Source organism: Alligator mississippiensis, chromosome 2 (assembly GCF_030867095.1).
Source record: "Alligator mississippiensis isolate rAllMis1 chromosome 2, rAllMis1, whole genome shotgun sequence".
In the NCBI taxonomy this organism is placed as follows: Eukaryota; Metazoa; Chordata; order Crocodylia; family Alligatoridae; genus Alligator; species Alligator mississippiensis.
The window spans coordinates 216,779,759-216,802,562 of record NC_081825.1 but is presented as its reverse complement, the minus strand read 5'-3'; the positions used below and the strand labels follow the sequence as shown (position 1 = coordinate 216,802,562).

General features: G+C 49.5%; 1 long non-coding RNA gene across 2 annotated transcripts in view; it reads left to right on the top strand.

Moving 5' to 3' along the window:
• LOC132248731 (uncharacterized) overlaps nucleotides 1-21,912 on the top strand; it is a 47,677-nt gene extending 25,765 nt beyond the window's left edge. The window contains exons 2-3 of one of the 2 annotated variants that reach the window (XR_009460083.1): nucleotides 9,473-9,831; nucleotides 21,213-21,912. This is a non-coding gene — a long non-coding RNA (uncharacterized LOC132248731). Of the gene's footprint in view, nucleotides 1-9,472; nucleotides 9,832-10,876; nucleotides 11,169-21,212 lie in introns of those variants that run through there. The other variant, XR_009460084.1, reaches the window with a different exon arrangement.
• Nucleotides 21,913-22,804: the final 892 nt, after the last annotated feature.

Below are 22,804 nucleotides of genomic sequence, written 5' to 3'. Positions count from 1 at the left end.
AAGAAGGAGGACAAAGAGAGGAAGATGAAGGGGGCCTCTCAGGATGCCCTATCCCTGTCAGGACCCTCCACGGCCAGTGCCGAGGGACCCCCCACTAGAGAGCCTGGCCCCGCTCTGGCTGCCATACCACCCACCCTGTTGGATGTAGCCATCGGCGGGGCAGACTTAGCGGAGGGGGAGGGGGCTTCAGGGGTCCCTCTCCCCTCGCCTGTCCCCCAGCCTCCAGAGTTGGGCGGCGGCGGGGATGGTGGCGAATGCCTCTCTTCTGGTGGCCTGGCCTCGGGGGTGGCGGGAGAGTCTGCTACCCCCTTGGTCATGCCCCAGCCTGGTGGATCAGATGGAGAAGTTGACGAGATGGAGGTCCAGCTCACTGAGTCTCGCAAGAGGCGTCGTGAGCGGGATGGCCTCTCCCCCCCCAGGAAGACAGGGAATGCCCTCGTGGAGCCGGTCCTTGACTCGGACGATGAGAGGCGGCTGATGTGTCTAGACATCGAGGGTGTCGATGCTGCGGTTGCGGATGAGCTCCTGCTGGGGGTGCGGACTCGATGCTCTTCCTTAGGCAACATCCACCCCAAGCTGGCAGAGCCCCCCTGGGTCCCTCCAGACTATGGGGGACTCCTGTCGTTCTTGAAGTTAACTAAGGGGCAGAGGAACGTAGCAGGATGCATCACTCAGTGGTGCGCAGACCCCAAAGTGTTTGTTAAGGGTGCCAGGGCAGCTGCTAAGCTCATGCAGCAGGATCTGGGCACACGTCAGATGGCTTACTGTTTGGAGAAGCTTGCCCAGAGGGTGAGAGTTGAGTGGGACTTGGGCGGGTCCCTCGACTAGAGTAGGGCACAGTAGGCCTTCCTTGACGTGTCTGTACTGCCTTGTTCTGCTCTTGGGTGCTCGTTCTTCCACCCGTACCTTGCTTTGCTCTTCCTCTCCCACACCCACATCCATGGCAGCCACAATCATTGGCACCTTCAACATCAATGGCTGTCGAGACTCGGTGAAGCGCGAAGCCATCCTGGAGCTCCTGCGACAGAAGAGGCTGGCCGTCGCCTTCCTTCAAGAGACACACTCTGACAGATTCAACCAGGCGGCCTGGCGGGCTGCCTGGCGAGGACAGGTGTTCCTGAGCCATGGCACCAACCTTAGCGCTGGGGTCGCGACTCTCTTATCACCACAGCTGCAGCTTGACGCGGCGGTGCCGTGGGAGGTCATCCCCGGCTGCCTGCTGACCGTCCGCGTCACCCTCGCACAACACCGCCTGCTGCTCATCAACGTCTACGCGCCTTCCGATGGTCAGGAGAGGGTCGTTTTCTTCGAGACCTTGGCTGCCCTCCTGCGTGACGCTAGTGAGGATGATGACCTGCTCCTCCTCGGTGGGGATTTCAACTGCACCACTGCCCCGTGCCTCGACCGCACGGGGCCTGAGCCCCACCTGCCCTCCGCTCTCAAGCTGCAATCTGCCTTGGAGGGGGCAGACCTCGTGGACATCTGGCGAGCCCTGCGTCCAGATGCGCGCCAGTACACCTGGGCCAGGATGGGTGCCGGTGGTGTCACCATGGCTCGCCTCGACCGCCTTTATGTCACCAGGCACCACCTGCCACTCCTGCGCAGCAGCTGCATCGCTCCCTCGGGTCTGTCAGATCATGACCTAGCCTTCAGTGAACTGAGCCTGCTGGGGAGAGCCTGTGCGCGGGCACCTTATTGGTGTTTCAACGTCAGCCTGCTTCAGGACTCCTATTTCCGGGACTGCTTTGCCCACTTCTGGAGGAGGTGGGAGGCTGTGAGATCGAGCCACTCCTCCTGGAAGCTGTGGTGGGACGTGGGCAAGGTACAGATCCGAGCCTTTTGCCAGCAGTACACCCAGCTGGCCGTGAGCGAGACGCGCCGACGTATCCGGGAGTTGGAGGAGGACGTGGCGGAGCTCGAGGCTGCTCTGCTGGCCGCTGGCAGCGACACGGCACTGAGCGAGAGCCTCCGGTTCCGCAGGAAATGTCTGCGCGACTTGGCAGAGAGCGCGGCCCGCGGCGCGAGGATCCGCGCCCGTTGCCAGGAACTGGTGGAAACTGACGCCCCGACCCGCTTCTTTTTCAACCTGGAGCGGCGGAGGGCAGCGAGCAAAGTCTTGGACCATCTCAAGACTCCTGAGGGCCAGGTAATTACAGAGCCTGGCGAAATACGCGAACATGCTGTCGCTTTCTATCGTGACCTGTTTGTGGCCGAGCCGTCGTGCCCCGAGGCCATGCGGGAACTCCACGAGGGCCTACCACGTCTCGATGCCCTGGAGGCCGGAGAGCTTGAGCGGGACTTGTCCCTGGAAGAGCTGGCGGCCGCCACGGCCGGCCTCGCCTCCAGCAAAGCCCCGGGCCTCGATGGGTTGCCTGCTGAGTTTTACAAGACCTTCTGGCCTCTCCTCGGCCCCAGCCTCCTGCGCGTTTTCCAGGAGAGCCTCGCCGACAAGGTCTTGCTGATCAGCTGCCGCCGAGCGGTGCTGACCCTGCTGCCCAAGAAGGGAGACCTGGGCTACATGAAGAACTGGCGGCCGGTCTCCCTGCTGTGCGCGGACTATAAGATCCTGGCCAAAGCGTTGGCCACCCGCCTCCGCACGGTCATGGCCTCTCTCACCGGGCCCGAGCAGAGCTACTGCGTGCCGGGCAGGACCATTCAAGACAACCTGTTCCTGCTGCGGGACCTACTCACGGCTAGCGAGCTCTTTGGCCTCGACATCGGCCTCATCTCTCTAGACCAGGAGAAGGCCTTTGACCGGGTGGGCCACGCCTATCTCTTCCGGACTCTGGAGGCCTTTGGTTTTGGGCCCCTCTTCACCGGGGCCCTCCGGGTCTTGTACCGAGACATTTCCAGCCTGCTCAAGGTGAACGGTGTGCTGTGTGCTCCGTTTCCCGCACGCAGGGGCATTCGTCAGGGGTGTCCGCTGTCGGGCATGCTCTACTCCCTGGCCATCGAGCCGCTGCTGCACACGCTGCGACGCCGCCTGAGTGGTGTGGCCCTGCCAGTGGCCACCGGCCCGTCTGCTAGGCCTCCTCTCCGGCTGTCGGCATATGCGGATGATGTCACCGTCTTCCTCAACACTCAGGAAGACGTGCGGGCCCTGGCGGATTGCCAGCGTGCCTATGAGTGCGCCTCCTCCGCCCGCATCAACTGGGCCAAGAGCGATACTTTGCTGCTTGGCGCATGGACTGGCACGCTCCCCCCGGACTTGCCGGGGGGGCTCACATGGTGCCGCGAGGGCCTCAAGATCTTGGGCGTGTTCCTGGGGCCACCGACCTTCATGGCGCGTAACTGGGACGACCTCGAGGAGGGGGTGGAGGCCTGCCTGCAGCGGTGGCGCTGGTGCCTGCCCAGCCTTTCCTACCGGGGGCGCGTCCTTGTCATCAACAACCTGGCAGCAGCGACCTTGTGGCACCGGTGCGCCGTGCTCGACCCCCCACTGGATCTCCTGGAGAGACTCCAGCGCAACCTGGTGGACTTCTTCTGGGATGGGCGCCACTGGCTCCCACGAGCCGTCCTTCACCTGCCTGTTGCCGAGGGGGGCCAGGGTCTGGTTGACCTGGCCAGCAGGGTGGCGGCCTTCCGCCTGCAGGCCCTTCAGCGACTGCTTTACAGCGAGGAGCAGCTGCCATGGCAACAACTGGCGTGCCGGTTCCTACAGAGGGTCGGCGCCCTTGGCTTTGACCGGGAGCTCTTTTTGTTGACACCCACGCTCCTGAACTGGGCGGTGCTTCCGGCCTTTTATCGCAGCGTGGTACGAGCCTGGCAGGCCGCCTTCCGCCTCCAGCCTCGAGCCCGGACACTGTGTTTCCCGCAGCTGTTGAGGGAGCCTCTGGTGCACAACTCAGCCCTGTGGGGCTCCATGCCGAGCCTGGCCTCTGCCAGCCTCACGGCCACCCTCATCCAGGCGCGTGTCCTCCGCCTGCACCATCTCCTGGACCCCGCTCGGTCAGCCTGGCTCTCACCCGAGGCGCTGGCCGCACGGCTGGGCGTGCGCTCCATCCGCACCATGGGTCATCTCCTGCGTGACATCTGCGCCGCCCTCCTGCCGGTGGCGGCGGCCGCCTTGGACGAACATCTCCGTGCGCGCCAGATCCCGCGGGCCGCGGATGCCACGAGCGAGGCTTTCCCTTCGCTGCCGGTCACCCCGGCTGTGGCCGTGGAGTTGGCCGGTGGGCCGGGCACTCTGTTGTGGCTCCCCATGCCTCCCGATAGTGACACGGGTTGTCCCTTTGCTTCTCTATCGCGTAGAAGCTTGTATGCCTGGGTGGTCTGTGTCCGCCATGCTCAGGTGCTGGCGGGCCACCCCGATACACCGTGGCGATGGCGCCTGGGGCCACCGGCTTCTCCACCGGCCCACCCGGCGTGGCACACATTGTATAAGCCGCCGACCGCCAAGAAGACTGGCGACCTGCAGTGGCGGTTGCTGCACGGCATCCTAGCCACTGGCACGTTTGCGTCCCACTTTGACCCAGCTGCTTCAACGGCCTGCCCCTTCTGCCCTGGGGGCGTGGAGGAGGATCTCTTTCACGCCTTCCTGGACTGTCCCCGCCTGCGGCCGCTCTTTGCCACCCTCGAGCTGCCGCTGCGGGCGCTGGGCAGGAGCCTCTCAGAGACCACCTACATACGCTCCTACCCGTACCGGGCAGCCAAGCGGGGCGCCATCTGCCTGGCCAACTTTTTGCTGGGCCAGGCCAAGATGGCCGTCCTCAAGAGCCGCCGTAACCGGCTTGCCGGCACCGGCTCAGATGATGCCCCGCGGCTCTTTGGCCTCCTAGTGCGGGCGCGCCTCTCGCTGGAGTTTGAGCATGCTGTGCTCCAGCGGGGGGTGCCCGCCTTTGAGGCACTCTGGGCCCTTGAGGGAGCGCTGTGCCACATGGAGGACGGCCGTCTCAAATACGCGCTCTGATGTCATGACCGATCTGGGCGACCGGGCGGGCGCGGTGGCGGACTGTGGCTTCTGGCTTGTGCCGTGCCCTGGGCCCTCACCAGGCTGCTTTTGTTTATTTTCTCGGGGTGAGAAGTTGAAGGGTTTTGTACGTGTACTATGGGACAGGGAAGGGTGGAATTGTTCGTTTCTCGAGGGCTATATATATAAATAGCATGTTAGACAAGATGTGTATTACTGCGAAGGTGTTTGTCACGGTGTGATGTTCTGAATGTCCTGGAATGGTTTCTCTTTGGTGTGGTTTGATGGGTTTTTTTGCTTTCTGTACCTGATCTTTTGTGAAATAAAGTTGTTAACAGTCCTTCCTTCAGGTTGGGAGAAGAGACGGCTTTAAAAGTTCCGCCCGTGTAGACGCCCTAGGCTCGTGACCCTTTAATCAGGCTGGTTCTGAGGCTGAGTGGCGGTCGCCGTCTGTTAGTTGGCGCTTATATATAGCATGTTAGACATGATGTGTATTACTGTGAAGGTGTTTGTCACGGTGTGCTGGATGTCCTGGAATGGTTTTTCTCTGGTGTGGTTTGATGGTTTTTTGCTTTCTGTACCTGATTTTTTGTGAAATAAAGTTGTTAAAAGTCAAAGTCCTTCCTTCCTTCCTTCCTTCCCTGTTGCCTGGCCCCAACAACAGCTGTCATCATGACCCCACCTTTGCCTCCCCCCACCCTGCACCCATCTGGGACCATGCAGCTTCCTTCCCTACCCACCACCACCTCCTCCCTGCCAGCTGTTGTCGGGGGCCCCCTTCCCACTCCCCTCCCTTCCTTTCTCCCTCCCCACCGCCTGGTCCCAACAACAGCTGCCACCATGACCCCCCCCTTCTCCTCCCCCTGCCCTGCTCTCCTCCCTCCCTCCCTCCCCCACTCCCTGCCTGCCACCTCCCTGTCTCTGCCAGCTGTTCTGGGAGGTGTCAGAGGTGGGTGGCAGGGAGTGGGGGGTGCCACCACTGTGACCCCCCCCCTTCACCCTCAGATAGGGAGACATGGGGAAGCCCCTCTGCTCAGGTGGCCAGGGCATGTTTGCTGCCACCACAAACTTTCCTGGCAGCAGCTCAAACTTGGGCCTGTGCAGCCAATCGCTGCCCGTCCTCTTGGTGACACATGCACAGTTAGCCAAAAGCATTACAGACAGACATACAGACAGACAGACTGAGCCCTTTTTTATATTAGAATATAATATATACATTGTATTTTTGGCACTTTCCCTCTTTGAGGTCTCCAGAAATGGCCTAATGTGCAAAATAATGAAACAGCAATTTCTTGATAATTATGAAATGACTCTTACAAAGTTCATATCAGGTTTCAAAGAGTTCAGTGAGATTCTGTGTTTCTAAGAATATTATATTAATCCAAATTTTCTTAAAACTAAAAGGTATAGGGAAAACGATAAGAGGAAACATACCAGAGCATTCATACAGTTAATATAACAGTTTTTTACTCACCTTTAACCTGTTCATCTGGACTTAAGAAAGTAATCAACATAACCCATTAAAACATTTACCTGATTGCTATTAGCAAGCTAGTCCTTAGTTCTCTGTGTTGTTACTGTATTTTTTTCCACAAATATATCCCTTCCCCCCTCTCCTACCCATAAGATATAACCTTTGTTTTTAGGAATTTTGGGCTGATTTGAGAAAAACAAACCCAAATTACAACTTACATTTAGGGGTGCCTGTACATGTCACGGGGTTTAATCCTCATTTTATTAAATAGGTTTATAAAATGTAAACTTTTTTATTTTGGAGCATTGCATCAGTGTTTGCATGTACTAGGTTTTTTACCAAATTAAGACAGCTGGTGCCGCAGGAGAGCAGAACAGTCCTGCACTGCCCCCCTCAGCCCAGGGCCCCCTACCTCATGTCCTGCCATGCAGCTGTGGGAGCAGGAAGCCGACACACAGCACAAGAAAAAAAAAGATGCAGCAATTCGAAGAGGGTGAACTACAAAAAAGTCTCAGTGCCATCTGGTGGACAAAGAGGGTCATTATGCATCTTTGAGTGCCTTTTTGTTTCCATGCAACAAATCCATGGACATGATGCTTTAATTCACAGTGAACCAAATTAAACTACATCTTAAGAGTTTTACTTTAATGCACCAGAAGGACTTTTAAAGCATTTGGAAAACCCACTCATGCAAACAGTCATGCTGTTGCAGTTCAAGAAAGGGCAAAAAACGTGGTATGTACAAACACCCAGGCTGGGTAAAAATAGTCTGTTCTGTTACCACTGGATCCAGCTCACAGATGTGGGCTTCAGTGACATTTGGCAGTCAGGGAAGAGATGGTTTGGCAGTAGGTGCTGTCCCCCATGGTGGGTCTTTCTGTCCCACAGCCAGACAAGGTTGCCAACCCCTACTTAATACATTTAAATGCCATTGGCCCTTTAATTTGTAATAGTAGCCCAGAGCACATACCTACTAATAATGATAAGACTATCAGGCTTCTTTATTTACAGTCTTTCAGGGAGCTCCTATTAATTATTTTAGATTTGTGATCGTTTGTATACTGGTAGTGAACAATTAAGTTGTCTGTGTAGATAAACTGTGTAGTGGGTAAATTAATATTTGTTTAAAAAAAAAAAGCTTCTGAAGCTAAGCTTTCTAAAGAAAAGTTGCACAACAGAGCTAAGATAACACCCCTAACTTCACAATTATAAGAACTTAAGAAGCAAGTACCAAGATCTGGGTGACAGGAGGCAAAAGTGAGTTTTTACCCTTTACATGTAGACTTTTGTGTTTTGATCCTGCAGTCAGCTATATGTGGTTGGCCACAGCTGTAGTATCAATGTCCAGATTCATCCAGCTGAGTCCAATTATGGTCAAAATGAGTATGCAATTCATGTATGCATTCATCAAACCCATGCTTTTTATTGCATTTTACAAAAGTTAAGAAAGGTTTTCCACAGAATTACTTTCAAAATGTAGTAGAACTGGTTTATTTTTATTGGGATAACTTTCCCCTTCGATATTTGCAACCCATATTTCTACTGTTCTCTTAACATAGGAGTATAGTTAAGAACTGGAAAGGGAAAATGCCTAAAAAATAACTGTAAGCAAATACGAAACAAACTTGTTAGCTTTTTATAGTCCAAAGTGATGTGGAAAAATGCACAAAAGGCATTAGTATCAATCTGGAAATCAGATTTGAAGAACTATAAGTAATCAGTGTTTTAACATGAAAGTTTCAAAAGATCTGCATTTTTTAAATCACTGTAAGCAGTTTAAGTTGTTTGCATTTCATTAAAATGACATTGTGCCAATGCTGTAATTTTTTGTAGTTTTTATGGTTTCTTTGCTTTATATAGTAAAATTTGGACATAAAACCTTACCTTTTGGAAACCTATCCATGTTCTCCTCAGGGTGGTAATTTAAGACTGTCATCCTTTGCTGGTCCTTGAAAGTTATGCACATATACATATGAATGCCCATATGCACGTTAGAGTTGCAATTTTTGTGACTGTAAATTACTTTTTACAAAGCAAATTACATGGTATACTACTGATGGAATTGCAGTTCAGAATGTTTCTCTTCATGATAGTTAATTTACACTTTTTAGAAATAATCCTTCTTCTCTCCTTTGTCTTTCAGTACCCCTTTCCTCCTATTTTGTGCTTACCAGGGTTATGCTTGCCAGTAGAAATGTGTGGTCTTCTGAATACTGAAGGCCCAGTTAGCATACGAGGTCTCCTTGACATACTTGATTTTTGAAGGTTTAACAGCCTTGACCTAAATGTCTTGGCTTCTTTGCTTAATATCTTGTCGAGCTCTACAAAATACCATGATCTTGAGACAACCTGGGGACATACATTAGTGTTTTCTTAACCAGAAAAGCATCTGTCACTAGTAGTGCCTGAGCTAGTGGAGTTGCAGAAGGCATTTATTATTTGCTTATAGAAGCCAAAACTTTCTGCTAACATTTAGGAAAATGGTGCAAATCGTGGGAAAATTCTAGTTCTTAAAAGAAGGATTGAAGACATAGAAGCCCAAATTGTACCAAAAAACTGCTATAAAATAAAGTAAGATTTAAAAAAATAAAACAAATCTTGGCTTTGTTTTATCCATTTAGGATAGAATTACTTTGAAGGCTGAACAGATGTGTTGTAAAACTATTGAATTAAGAAGTCAGACTACATGCCATATCCTGCCTCATTAAAGGCAATGGGCGTTTTGCTATTCATGTTTTGATGGAGCCAAAGCCCTAAATTTGTCTTTGCTACAGTGTGGGAATATATGGGATTGGAAACATTGTGCATATGTTTAATGGTAGTTAGTCCAGTCTTCTCATTTTCACTCAAAATGCTGCTTCACTTCTATTTTCCCTAGAAAATGGCATGATTTCTGTGGAAACTACGGGGAAGTGTGCATTAGTACCAAGTTCAATGGTTAAACTGTTCAATCAATATTTCATCTGGTCAGAAACTTGATTTTAATGGTCTCAGTAACCTAGAAAAGGCAGTAGGGGGTGTGGGAAAGCTGTCCCCTTTCTTTGTGGTAGATGGTGCAAATTAATAGTAAAACCATCTTTTCTCTCTAGACTGTTAATTTAGAGGCACAGTATCAGCAAGGGGCAGAAATGGATGCCATGGCTGCAGAGAAGGAAAAGAAGCTACATGGAAAGGTTACCTACGTTGCTGATTTGTATTTAGCATGAGGAGGAGACGATGTTGCCAGAGCAACACTTAACCCTAATGAAGAATTGAAGGTACACCTCCAATATATGTACACATTTTTGCTGGCTCAGCTATCAAGTCTGCATAGACCTTTTTGGGGATTTTCCCCCATCCAACTGTGAAGAATCAAAGGACTTTACTTCATTATATTATGGAGCGTGCCCTGAAATACAACTTTTCCACCACTGTATGAAAGAAAGTTGTCTCTGATGATGATTTCCAAGTAAGTTAATCTGTATTTGTTTGTTACTTTTCAAGAGGCAAGGATTTCTTAGCATCAACTGATAGTTGGGATCAAGTTAGACAAGTTTTCAAATGCAAGGCATTCTTTGTCAGGTCTGACCAGAAGAAGCCAGGCACAGCATATTAAAGAACAATTGTGGGAGGAGGGGGGAGAATTCCCAGGAGTAGCAGGTACAAAATCAGTAGAAGAAAAGAAGGTGACTGCTGGGACATCAAGGTCTATCAAAAGGGAGGAGGGTCGTTCTTAGCTTTCATATGTGGAAAGATTTCAGGAGTCAGGTAAAATATAATGTACCTTAAAACCAGAATCAGCGTTCAGTCCTTGGTTGTTAGTGTCCAGCCAGCTTATGAATTTTTGTTTCCAAATTTGCCTTTTAAAGGTGTTAAGTGGATTTCTCTTGAGCATAATGATAGATCAGAGAGGTGTTGGCTTAGAAACAGTAGTTAAAAGTCTGGTTTTTGGGGGAATTGACTTATAGCTATAGATATATGCATTATAAGGGTTCAGGAGGGACAGCAGGGGTTAATTGATATCTTAAGAGCCTGGGTTTGACACACACAATTCCATATAGCCCTGGAAGCAGATGGGCTGTCTAGCACAAGGCCAATAGATGGACACAGCCTGAGAATTGAGGGGGGGATGCCATAAGACAAGATCATAGCCTTCAAGGCAGACAGGTTGTCTAACACAACACGGACACACAGCCTGGGAACCAAGGAAGTATGTACCATACTGTCCCATGACATAAGTGACACCAGCAACAAGGCCCCAGAGCAGTGGAGGGCCTTGAGTCCCAGTTTCAGGGAAGCAGACCAAATTAGGAGAAGGCCAAGAAGACTAGGTGGCTGTGTGACCACAGAGAGACAACCAACCAGAGATAGCCATGAATGGAGAGTCGTGAAGAGTTATCAAGGGGGAAGGAGAATACAAAAACAGAGACTTGAGATTAACAGAGTCCCTCCCTGTTCCTTCTCGTCCCTCCCTTTGTCCGTCCCTCTCATCCCCCCTTATCCTCCCTGAGCAGGGTCCCCATCCCTGTCCCCATCCCCTGGTAAGGGTCCCCAAGGCACCATGAACAGAGGGCATACAGCAGCCTGTCTCATGCACCCCACTGGAAGGGGGCTGTGGGCCTCGGCATCCCACCTCCAGACTGCTGACGTGCCATGCTGACATCTGACACTTAATAGAAAGAGCCTCTGAGTGGAGCCTGCATCCTGACCAAATGTACTTTGATGACAGCCTTAGGATTGGTAGATATAGAATTGTTTGTATTGTTGTTTTTTTGTTACCACTGTGTATCAATAAATTCACCTATTATCAACTGGCAGGTGTTGTGGTCGGTGTGAGGGTTGTGCTCGCCTGGAACAAAGGTATAGGGGCTGGATCCAAATAATCCAGTGCCAACGAGAGGGACTGGTTGTTCTATAAGAAATGTGCTCCTAATGGTGCACATGGATTTCTGTCCTTTAGATATTTTCTGTGAGAGTTCTTTCTACTGTGTAGTTGCTGTTCAGTTTCATCCACTTAGTTGCCAGGAAGGCACTTGGTGCATCGGATCACATCTATCATAATTTGGAAAAGGCATGTGTAGGAACCATGGATTCTGATAGTTTTGTTATGGGGGAAGAGGGCTTGCAGTAGCAGTGGAGATGTGCTGGCAGGTTAGGCATTTCTTGCCAAGGCAAGGTTGTCCCACGTGGTATCTGTTGGGCAGTGGAGAGTTTGCTTTTTATGACAAGTTGGGCAAGGTTAGAGGGTAGTTGGAAATCCAGGAGTGGAGGGGCTGGGTGTATTTATATCAAGGTCTGATCTTTGTGAAGCGTAGGCTGAAGTTTGTGATGATGCTTCTTCAGTTCCAATGTGGTGATAGGTTAGGGGAGTGCACATGAACAATGCGTGCCCCCAGCAGCTGGGGGGGCATGGCGGCAGCGGGAGTGCGGTATCAGTAAGCAGGGAGATCCAGCAGATGCTGCCAGTGTTGTTGGTGGCAGGGGTGGCAAGTGCCAACCAGGGGTCAGCGACCACCCACAGATGCCGCTGGCAGCATCGGCAGTGGCCAGCGGGGATCACTGACTGCCTGCAGACGCTGACGGCAGTGTCAGTGGTGTTGGTGGGGTGGCGAGTGGCCTTTTTGTAGGGTGTGCACCACCATGCTCAGGGGGCGCACATGCACCCATGTGCACCTCCTACGCGCTGCCCCTGGGTATGCAGGGGTGTACAGTCACATGGGTTTTCTTTTTGTAGGCTGTTGCAGGGTATTTGGATAGCTCTTCCAAATGTATTGTCTATTTCTCTACCAGAGTGTCCTTGCTGTATAAAGGCAGATTTTAGGGTGCTTAGGTGGGCAGCCTGGCTATAGATTATACCTTATCTCTTTTTTGGTATGCTTGAGATCATTGCTGGTCTTCTAGACATAGATATGGTGGTCTTTGGGTTTTCTGCCTATAGTGGTTTGTAGGGTGCCATCCGGGATGTGGACTGTGGTATGTAGAAACTTGATGTAGGAATATTCCATAGAAAGTTTAATCAAGGAATGATGGTTAGGGACCTACTTAAATCTCACTTTCGTGATTGTTACAGGAACAATGAAAAAATGGCAGTTTACAGGATTGCTGCAAAAAATGGCATTTGGCATCATTTCCTGCAGAATTTCCCCCCCAAATAAAAACTGACTAATAATAAAATGCTGGCTCCTCAGTTGGAGCCAGCAGTTCTCACTGCCACTGCTGCCCAGCCTTGCAGCCTGCCAGGGGAAAGAAGGTACCAATTGGTAAAGCAGCATGAAGGGGAGCAGCTAAGATGGCAGCCACCTCCTCCTCCCTCCTCCCCCAATGGGGCCTTTCTGCCAATCAGTGGTGAGGGGTGGGGCCTTTGGGACCTCTCTGCCAATCAGTGGCAAGGGGTGGGGATGCTGCAAAATGCCTGTGAAAGTGGCTTTACACACTGCAAGAGGGCCATGAAAAACCCTTCATCTCTCCCTGATTAAGGTTCCTAATGATGGTTGTTAAACCTGTGGTGGAAGTCCTTAAATGAGTCCAGGTGTTTAGTCCATGAAAATATCATGTATGTAGTGCAGGTACAGTGCAGGTTGATGGTGCAATTTTCTAGAAATTTTTCCTCCAGGTTCTCATGAGAGGTTGGCATATTGCAGGGCCATCTTTGTGCCCATAGCTGTGACCATAGTTTGGAGGAAGCAACGCTTGTTGAAAGTGAAGCTGTGGGTGAGGATGAAGTGCGTGATTTGTGCAAGATGTTGTTGTAAATCTGAGCATACTCTATGTTCTTGAAGGCATATCAGGCAACAGCTCTGCCTTCATATTGTGAGGTGTTAATGTACAAGCTGGTGACATCCATGGTTGCAAGTATGGCCTTCTCAAAGTGGTGGTTGATGTTCTGGATTCCATCGAAGAAGCCTGTGGTGTTTTACGCCTCCCTGGGAAAGGGCCGGGCATACTTGTTTTCTTGACCTTCTCCCTATCGCCCTTTTCTCCTGAGCTGCCTGTCAGTGACTCACCCACCACACCTTGATGGAATAAACTGACAGGAGCTCGGCCTTGTTGAGAATGAAGGGTCTCAAATGCCAGGTCCATCTGGTCAAGCGCACCTTGAGCCCTGCCCGTTTGCTGTAGCTGCACCAGTTAGTTCTCAGCCCACGATTCAGGACCACAGGCTTCCATTGCAGTGGGACATGCCCTCCATGAAGGATTGGCCACCCTGGGTCAGATCATCCTTTTCCTGCCTCAGCTAGACCTTCCCTGCTGGGCTTATAGGCAACCTCTCATCACACTCACTCCCATTCTGTCACTACTGGTTTCTCTTCCACCATGCAGAGCTTATTTTTCAGTCTCTACCTTCTACATCTTGCATGCACTGGAGGTTTGGGGTATTCTCCTGGCACCCCTTTCTGTGGCCTCCTCCAGCCCTTTAGTCATGGCCTGTTCTATCGGGCTGAGGACCACCCATCTGGGAGTCAACTTGGCTCATGACTCAATAATCTCCCTATTGTGGGTTAGCCTTGTCCTGGGATGTTCTTTTTCCAGTTCAAACACTAATACACAAAAAAATTAAGCATGAAACTTATCTGGCACATTGCACAGCTGCCACCAGCCTTCCCTGTCCAACCACCATCCATCCCTGCTTACTTTGGTTCTGCTTCCTCTCTCCCCCTTCTCTTACCAGCAGAAGCCTTCATTTCTTCATAACTCCTGTGGCTTAACTTCCCCTGGAATCTGAGACCAAGCTCACGTATGGTGAGCATGGGTCACCGGACCCTTGTACTTCTGCCTTGGGTTCTCTAGGGCCGTGCACACTGGTGACTGGCATCCTCTTTGTTCTTGCTCCTTCATGGCATACTCACTGGCATACTGAAATCCACATCAGGTAAGAGAGAGTGCACTTATGTGGTGAGGAAGAGAGAGAGGGGGAGAGAGAGCTACTGAAGAAAAGGGAGGAGGAAAAGTGTGCAGAGCCCAAGGAAGGGCAAAGGGCTACCCAAAACATCCTGCTTCCACCTGTAATGGGGCCCCTTCCCCATTACTAGTGTGTTGTAGAAAACTTGCTTTTTGACTGCAAAGTGGTTTCAGGATAGTTTCTATGAATCCTGATAATTCCTCACTAAAGGTACCACAGTTGGCTATGATGGGTCTGCCAGGCTTACCTTGTTTGTGGATCTTTGGGAGCATATAGGAAGTTCCTGGGGTGGGAAAGTGGAGCTTAAGTGGAAGTACTTTTTTCTGAAGCTAGCATGAGAAGAATGTGATGATATTTTCCAGTTCCAGAGTGAATTCTGGTGTCGGGTCCTTCCCAAGCTCTTTATAGTATTTGGTGTTGAAGACTTGCTTCGTTGATGAAGTCTTGACAGTTGAGGATGACTGTGGCTCCACCTTTGCCTCCTGGTTTGATTACTATTTCATTGTTGGATCTTAGGGCTTTTCTCACTGAGGGAGAGAGGTTGTTGTAGACCTGGCTTTTGTTGCTGTTAGTTTTCTTTCTGAAACAGTTGATGCAGTAGTCTAATGTGTGGTTAGGTCCACTGGGAGGTATCCAGTCCAATGGTTTATCATTTTTTTTTCTCAGTTGTGGCAGGAGGGTTTGTAGAGGTAGTAGTGTCCTGGTTGTGGAAATATTATTCCAGGTGAAGTCTGCAGAACAATTCTTCTAATTCCCCACATATTAGTATATTGTCAGGTTTCTCTGGGCAAAAGTTCAGGCCTTTGCAGCAAACAGATATTTCAGAATGGGATAGTGGATATTATGATAATTTGATGATGTTGGTGTTCTGAGTGCTGCTGGCTTGATTTTTAAGGCCATTTGAAGAACATCTTGACATAATTCTTAGTAACGTTAGGACTAACTACAAATGTGTTAGCAGGTCTCTTTCAACCTATTAAAAAAAAAATCTGAAATCCAGACCTTTGCTAGCATTCACTTTAATTCACTACCTATATCATATTGCTTCTCTGTCAACTTGAATCTCTGCAAATAATGTTTCTAACATGAACACAAATGAGACTATAAAGTATGTATTGCTGTACCTTTGTAACATCTTATCAGCAAGGTGCGAGACATGTCACCTACCTTCCACAAAGCTCCTTTAAAAAAAAAAAAGTTTTTTAGCTGGGTCTATTAACCTTGGATAATGTAGCTCAAGAATTATCCTCCACTCCTGTGCAATGCTGCATCCTCCCATTTATCGTGATGGATGTATGCAAACTGCTCATCGTTTAGATTCTTGTCATTGTACATTTCTTGGGAGAGTAATCACGCTTAGGTTGCCGGGGCTTGTTGTTTAGTAATGGCAATGCCCGTAAGTGGGAAACTGCTTATGAAACGTTTAGCTTTTGGCAAAGTAGCTAAGAGCTACTGATAGTTCATCCATGAATGTGTTAAAACTATAGCTTTTGCCTGTGCAGGAAAGGGAAGGTGAGTGATCTGAGGATTAGGCTCTGTCCCTGCTCTAGGTAGCTATAACTCTGGAATTTTTTTCTTCTTCATTTTGGCTTCTCCAAAACAAGGTGCATGTCTTATGGGAGTGGAATACAGGTGCATGTCTTGTGGTAGATGATATACAGGAAAATACGTATTTTCCTGTATTTAGGCTTGGCAGGATTAGATTTTTATTGCTAAACACCAATAAATGGCAATTTCACCTCACACACGGACCTCCAGAAAAATATTTCCATCACTAATAATCAAAATCTATAGAAAGAGGACTGTAACAGGGAACCCTTAACCCTGTTCCTGGACAGTGGGAAAAGAGAGGGAGGGACAGAAGAAAGAGGAAAACAGTGGGTGGCCTAATGACTCCTAATGGCAGAGGGTTAGACATCAGGAGGTGCTGCTTCACTATCAGGGTGGCTAGGACCTGGAACCAACTTCCAAGAGAGGTGGTGCTGGCTCCTACCCTGGGGGTCTTTAAGAGGATGCTGGATGAACACCTTGCCGGGGTTGTTTGACCCCAGTGCTCTTTCCTGCCATGGCAGGGGGTTGGACTTGATGATCTGCTCAGGTCCCTTCCGAGCCTACCAACTATGAAACTATGACTCCTCAATCAAGCAATTAGCTGCTCATTCACAGGTGCTGGGTGTGGGGCGTGGGCTGGAAGGAGATAACAGGCTATATTCGAGGCTCCAGTCAGGTGGTGGCGGGGTCCTGCCCTCCTCTTCTGATCCCTCCCTCCCTGGCTCTTTCCTGATGAAAGAACAGAATGATTTAAAGCAGGTATGATTTACTGATTTATGGATATTTGCTTTTTGTATGTTGACATGCAATTCTTTAACAGTATACTGTCATTACTACATTATTTGTTCCCCACAGTCCTAGTTTGCATAATGCTGACAATTTAAATTGATAAAAATAAATGCTTAAAGTAAACATCAATTTTAACCATCGAAAAATATTTAAAATTGAATTCTAGGTAAGCCAAGCCTAGGTATAATATATGCTATATAAGATTTTAGGGTATTAACCTTAGTTTTTCGTTATATGCCAATAGTATTATTTTCCCCCTTATAACAGGCTTCAATTTTCAATTGAATCTAGTACTTTTTATTTCTTGTGCTGAACCTTTGCATGTAGTTATTTTGCACCATTCTATAGTCAATACGTTTTATCAGAAGTACCTCAGTGTCAATGGTAAATGAAATGGTCCCTGTGTATAGATTGTACACCAATCTTAGTTATAAATTGCAGCATTATAACTATATATTGGCCTTGTATGAAATTACACAAAATATAGGTTTGTTTGTTTTTTTTTATATTAAGCTTGACAAAGTCTTAAATGCAGTATGTACGAAGTGGAGTGCACTGAGAAAATAGCTATCCATGATCTAACAGAAGAAGTTACTATATTTAAAGAAAAGGTAACTGTAGCAGGTTGCTGCCTCAGGTCTTTGCAGCCAGGTTTTTGCCCCTTCTCAGGGTTTCTCAGCTATCCTCAGTCATATCCAATCTTGAAAGCTGCTGGCTTTGGCTATCTGGAGTGCCACCCAGCCTGCCCCAGTTACATTGGACCCTGGGATGGGTCTGCTGTGATCTCAGGCTTCCTTTCCCAGGCTTGTCCTCCTCATAGCTCGTATGGGTTACCATATTTCCAGGTCCAAAAAAAAGGACACCTGTCATGCAGGGGGGGCAGAGGCGGGGAATATGACTGTGGGAGGGCAGTGACATGCTGGTGCCTTGCCCCTGCCCATTCTGTTGCCCCTCACTGCCAAGCCATAGCACCCCCCAGCCCTGCTGCCGCTCCTTACTCCCAACCCACAGATCCCAGCTTTCCCCCTCACTCCCAAACCGCAGTACTCTGCCCCCCTGGACCATGATGGTGCCCCTCACTCCTGACCCAAAGCCCCTTCACCCCATCCCTGCTGGTGCCCCTCACTCTTGACCTGCAGCCCCCTGATGCTGCCAGTGCCTCCTGTACCCCAACCCACAGTCCCCTGCCCACAGTGCCCCTCACTCTTGACCTGCAGCCCCCTACCCCCAGCCCTGCCAGAGGGGCCCCAGCTGTCCCTGTCCTGAACAGGCTGGAGCATGGTGGCTCAGATTCATGCAAGAGGTGATGGGGTGTGCCGGGCCTGAGTGCCAGCTGGAAGGAAAAGGTGGGGAAACTTGTGGCACCTCCCACCCTGGGATGGGGCTGCAGCACTGGGCCAGGCAGCCTGGTCACAGTCCCCTCCCCCCTCCTTTTTCCCCTCCCCCTGGGCAGTGTCTCCTGGCCGCTCAGCCCCTGCAAGCACAGGCACTGGTCCCTGTGTGACTAACTGGCCACAGATTTTCCTGCTGCCCTCAGAGGCCCTCCCACCCCCCGCCCCTTTCCACTGCTGGAGGACCAAGCAGCTCCACTCCTCCTGTCCTATCGCAGCCCCATCCCCTGACCCCTCTGCCCTGACCAAATGTTGGGGATTTTGCTTTGCTCAGCTGGTGGGAGCAAGGAAGGGTGATTGGAGGCAGCAGGGAGTACTGCATGGGTCTGTGTGCACCTCTGCAGCTGCAGGCAAGTATGTCTGTGCTCCCTGCTGCCTCCCATTGCCACCCCCCTGCTTCTACCAGCAGAGCAAAGCAAAATCCCAGACATTTGGTCAGATTTAGAAAATCTGCCAAGCTGGAGATCAGGGGGCTCAAGAAAAGGACATGTCTGGGAAAATCTGGACGTATGGCAACCCTACCTCGAGGTCTGCCTCTGATGCTTCCCCCCCGACCTCCTTGCTGGTTCTGCCTACAGGGACATTTCTTTCCCAGTGAGTCACACCCTCATCAACCTTCCCACAGTTGTAGCCCAACACTTTAACTAGCTGCCTTCCCATAAGGGAACAGGCTACTCTGTTACAGTAATTTGTTAAAGTGATAACAGATCACCATCCAGCTCAGGGTGTCAAGGGCCTGCAGCAAGGCAGTAGCATTAACTTCAGGAGGGCCGACTTCAACAAGTTGAGGAGATTGGTAGGAGAGGCATCACGGTCCCAGAGAGTAGGGGATCTAGGTGTCCAAGACAATGGGTCATTCCTTAAGGAGACGATCCTCTGAGCCCAAGGGGTGACAGTCCCAATGCGAGTCAAAGGGGGCAAGAGTGCTCAAAAGCCCCTTGGTTCGCCAAAGGCATTCAGGAATTCCTGAAAACCAAAAAAGAGGTGTACATCCAGTGGAAGGGAGGGGCTATCTTCAAAGAGGATTATACCTCCATCACTAGAGTCTGTAGGGAGGCTGTTAGGAAGGCTAAGGTGGAGATGGAACTAGGGCTAGCAACAGGGATCAAAGACAACAAAAAGTCATTTTTAAGTACATAGGGAGTAAAAAGAAAGCACTAGGCAGGGTGGGGCCCCTGCAGGATATGCTTGGCAATCTGGTGGTTGCACCAGAGGAAAAAGCAGACCTTTTTAACAAATTCTTTGCCTCCATTTTTCTGAGCAGGGTCCAGGATGTCTCCCCCACCGGGATTCAGGATGGACTCTGGAGAGACTCTGCCAGGCCTAGGGTCAGGGAGGACCAAGTTAGGGAACTTCTGGAGAAGCTGAATGTGTTCAAAACAGCAGGTCCAGAAGCTCTGCACCCCAGGGTGCTGAGGGATTTGGCAGGGGTCATCGTGGGGCCCCTGGCACGGCTTTATGAGCACTTGTGGTGCTCTGGCCAGGTGCTAGAAGACTGGAAGAAGGCCAATGTAGTCCCCATTTTCAAAAAGGGAGGAGGGAGGACCCAGGCAACTATAGGCCTGTTAGTTTTACTTCGGTCCTGTGGAAGCTCTTTGAGAAAATTATCCAGGAGCACATCTGTGAGGGACCAGCAGGGGGGGATGATGCTCAAGGACCACCAGCACAGGTTCATTAGGGGCAGGTCCTGTCAGACCAACCTGATTGCCTTCTACGATGAGGTCACAAAATCAGTGGACGCAGGTGTTGAGGTGGATGTAGTCTTTCTGGACTTCAGGAAGGCCTTTGACACCGTCTCCCACCCCATTCTCATTAAAAAGCTAGGTGACTGTGGCATTGATGCCTACACAGTCAGATAGGTCACAAATTGGCTAGGGGGCCGCACCCAGAGAGTGGTGGTGGATGGGTCATATTTGACCTGGAGGGATGTGGGCAGTGGAGTCCCCCAGGTGTTGGTCCTTGGGCCCGCACTGTTCAATTTCTTTATTAGCGACTTCGACAAGGGGGTGAAAAGCACCCTGTTTAAATTCACTGATGACACCAAGATTTGGGGCATGGTGAGCACGCTAGAAGGGAGGGACAGGATACAACTGGACCTGGACAGGTTACAGGGGTGGGCGAGTGGGAATAGGATGGGATTCAATACTGACAAGTGCAGGGTGCTGCACTTGGGCACTAAGAACCAGCAGCATACCTATAGGCTGGGGAACTCTCTTGAAAGCACAGTGGCAGAAAGAGATCTTGGAGTCATTATCGATTCTAAAATGAACATGGGCCGCCAATGTGAGGACGTGGTCAGTAAGTCTAACCACACCTTGTCATGCATCCACAGATGCATCATGAGCAGGTCCAAGGAGGTGATCCTCCCCCTCTATGTGACACTGGTCAGGCCACAGCTGGAGTACTGTGTCCAGTTCTGGGTGCCGCACTTCAGGAGGGATGTGGCCAAGCATCAAGAGGGTCCAGAGGAGGGCCACTTGCATGATCAGGGGACAGCAAGGCAAACCCTATGAGGAAAGGATACGGGACCTGAACCTGTTCAGCCTTCACAAGAGAAGGCTGAGAGGGGATCTAGTGGCTGTCTATAAACTTACCAGAGGGGAATGGGTGGGACCCTGTTCCCCCGAGCACCTCCCAGAGTAACAAGGAATAACAGCCACAAGTTGATTGAGAGTAGGTTCAGGCTAGACATCAGGAGGCACTACTTCACAGTCAGGGCGGCTAGGATCTGGAACCAGCTTCCAAGGGAAGTGGTGCTGGCTCGTACCTTAGGGGTCTTTAAAAGGAAGCTTGATGATTACCTAGCTGGGGTCATATGAGCTTAAACTTACCAGGGGTCATATGTATTCATTCCTGCCTAGGGCAGGGGGTCAGACTTGATGATCTGCTCAGGTCCCTTCCAACCCTACACCTATGAACCTATGATGTAGGAAAGAAATGTACATGTACTTAGTTAAGCTTGATCTATTCTAATTGCTTCTTGAGCAGAATATGTAATATTAAAAATTGTGTTTGTTTAAGCTTTTTTACCTGTCAAACTATCTTATAATAACCCTTAATTCCTTAGTCACTATATAATTTTGCTGACGTATAGGTCAGAAATTAAACAGCAAGTGATTAGTTAGCTTTGGATACTGGTCTCACAAGGGAAGAGCTGTTTCCTCCATTCTATAATTGACACTGGAAGCATCTTTATAACATTGCTTTTCTGATGTCTAGGCTTTGAAACAAGATGCTTCAGTAGAATTGATGCGACAGTTGAGTGAACAAATACAGTCATTTACCATCCAACTGAAAAATGCTGAGAGAGAGAAATGGAAAAGAGGGAACGTTAAATGACAAGTTCATTGAATGTCGAAAAACTCAGCCACAGTGAGGAAAAAATAGCCTTAGAGAAACAAATTGAAGACGTGACTCTGGATTTTGACGGTACCAATAGATATCTAGAAGAGAAAACCCTTCAGAATGCCTCCTTTCTTATGCAAGCAGAAAAAAATAAAATTGACACAGCAAAGTTACAGGATGAAATTCAAAAGGATGAAAATAGGGAATTAACTCAGTGGGTTGGAGAGAGACTGAACTCTTAACAATCAAAATGTAGAGGTTAAATGTGAGAAGAAAGACCTTGCAGTTACCAGTGACTCCCCATTCCCCCTGTTTTTACCTGGCACCAGCTAAATCAGTGATTTCTCAACCTTTTTAACCTCAAGGTCTCTCACCATGTCTTTCATGAATTTATATTCTAGCTCAGAGATTTTCAACTGGGAAAACTGAGAGGTTATGGAGGGTGCCTTGAGGCAAAAACAGTTGTAAGCCACTATATTAAAACATTTGGATATACAACTCAAATGTGGTGGTTGGGGCAGTATTTATTTAAAAAAATGCTATACAAAAATCGGGTAAGACTGGCATTGGGAGAGGCTTGCAGGATAGGAGGGTTACTGGGCACAGGCAGGGGGTGTTGGCTGGCCAGGGGGGGGTGGTTTGTCCACCTGGGGATGAGGCAAGGGGCTGGGAGGCTAAGAATAGTCCAGTGCTGGTGGGATTGATGGGAAAAGCACAGCCCCAGGGCTAGTGGCTGGGCTTTCCTAGCCCTTAGGCTGCACTGGGAACTGTACATAAATTCAAGATGGCTAGGTCAGTGTAAAAATGGCCAACCCCATTTAAGTTACACTGCTTAGATCAGAGGGAGATAGCCTTCCATCTTCAGCTCCCTCTTGTGCAGAAATGAAGTTTATTTCCTACCTATGGGGACTTTTTACCATCTTGTACCATTTATACTTTTCCCGGAGCCCGATGAAGGGACTTTGCTCCTGAAAGCTTGCGGAAAAGGACAATTTTCTTGCGATTTCCCAGTTGGTCTATAAAAGGTATCATTTTGGAACCAAGAGTTCTAGTTTTTTGTATGTAGATCAGGTTGGCCATTTTTAGACTGATCTAACCTTCCTGAAACTTCTGTACAGTTCACATTTAGATTGACTTAACTAAGGATCTAAGTATAAGGTCCACAGCTGGGTGAACTAAGTTATATTGGGTGGCCCTTTTAATGCAATCTAACCTCCCTCTAATCTTCCCAAACATCTTTATGCATTCTATACATCTGGGAAGCTATGGTAAATGGTACTTTTTCACTTCCTGGTGTTGTGGGGTTGAGTTTGACGTTGGTGCTCCATAAAGAGTATAAATTCTGAGAATATAAAGTGTTTAGTCCTTTTAATCAAATGTATAATTTTCAAACTTGTATAAGGCATGATCTTGTTTTGTCACTGACTTTAATGGGAACAGTCTCAAAGCAGTCTCCTTTGTAGCTG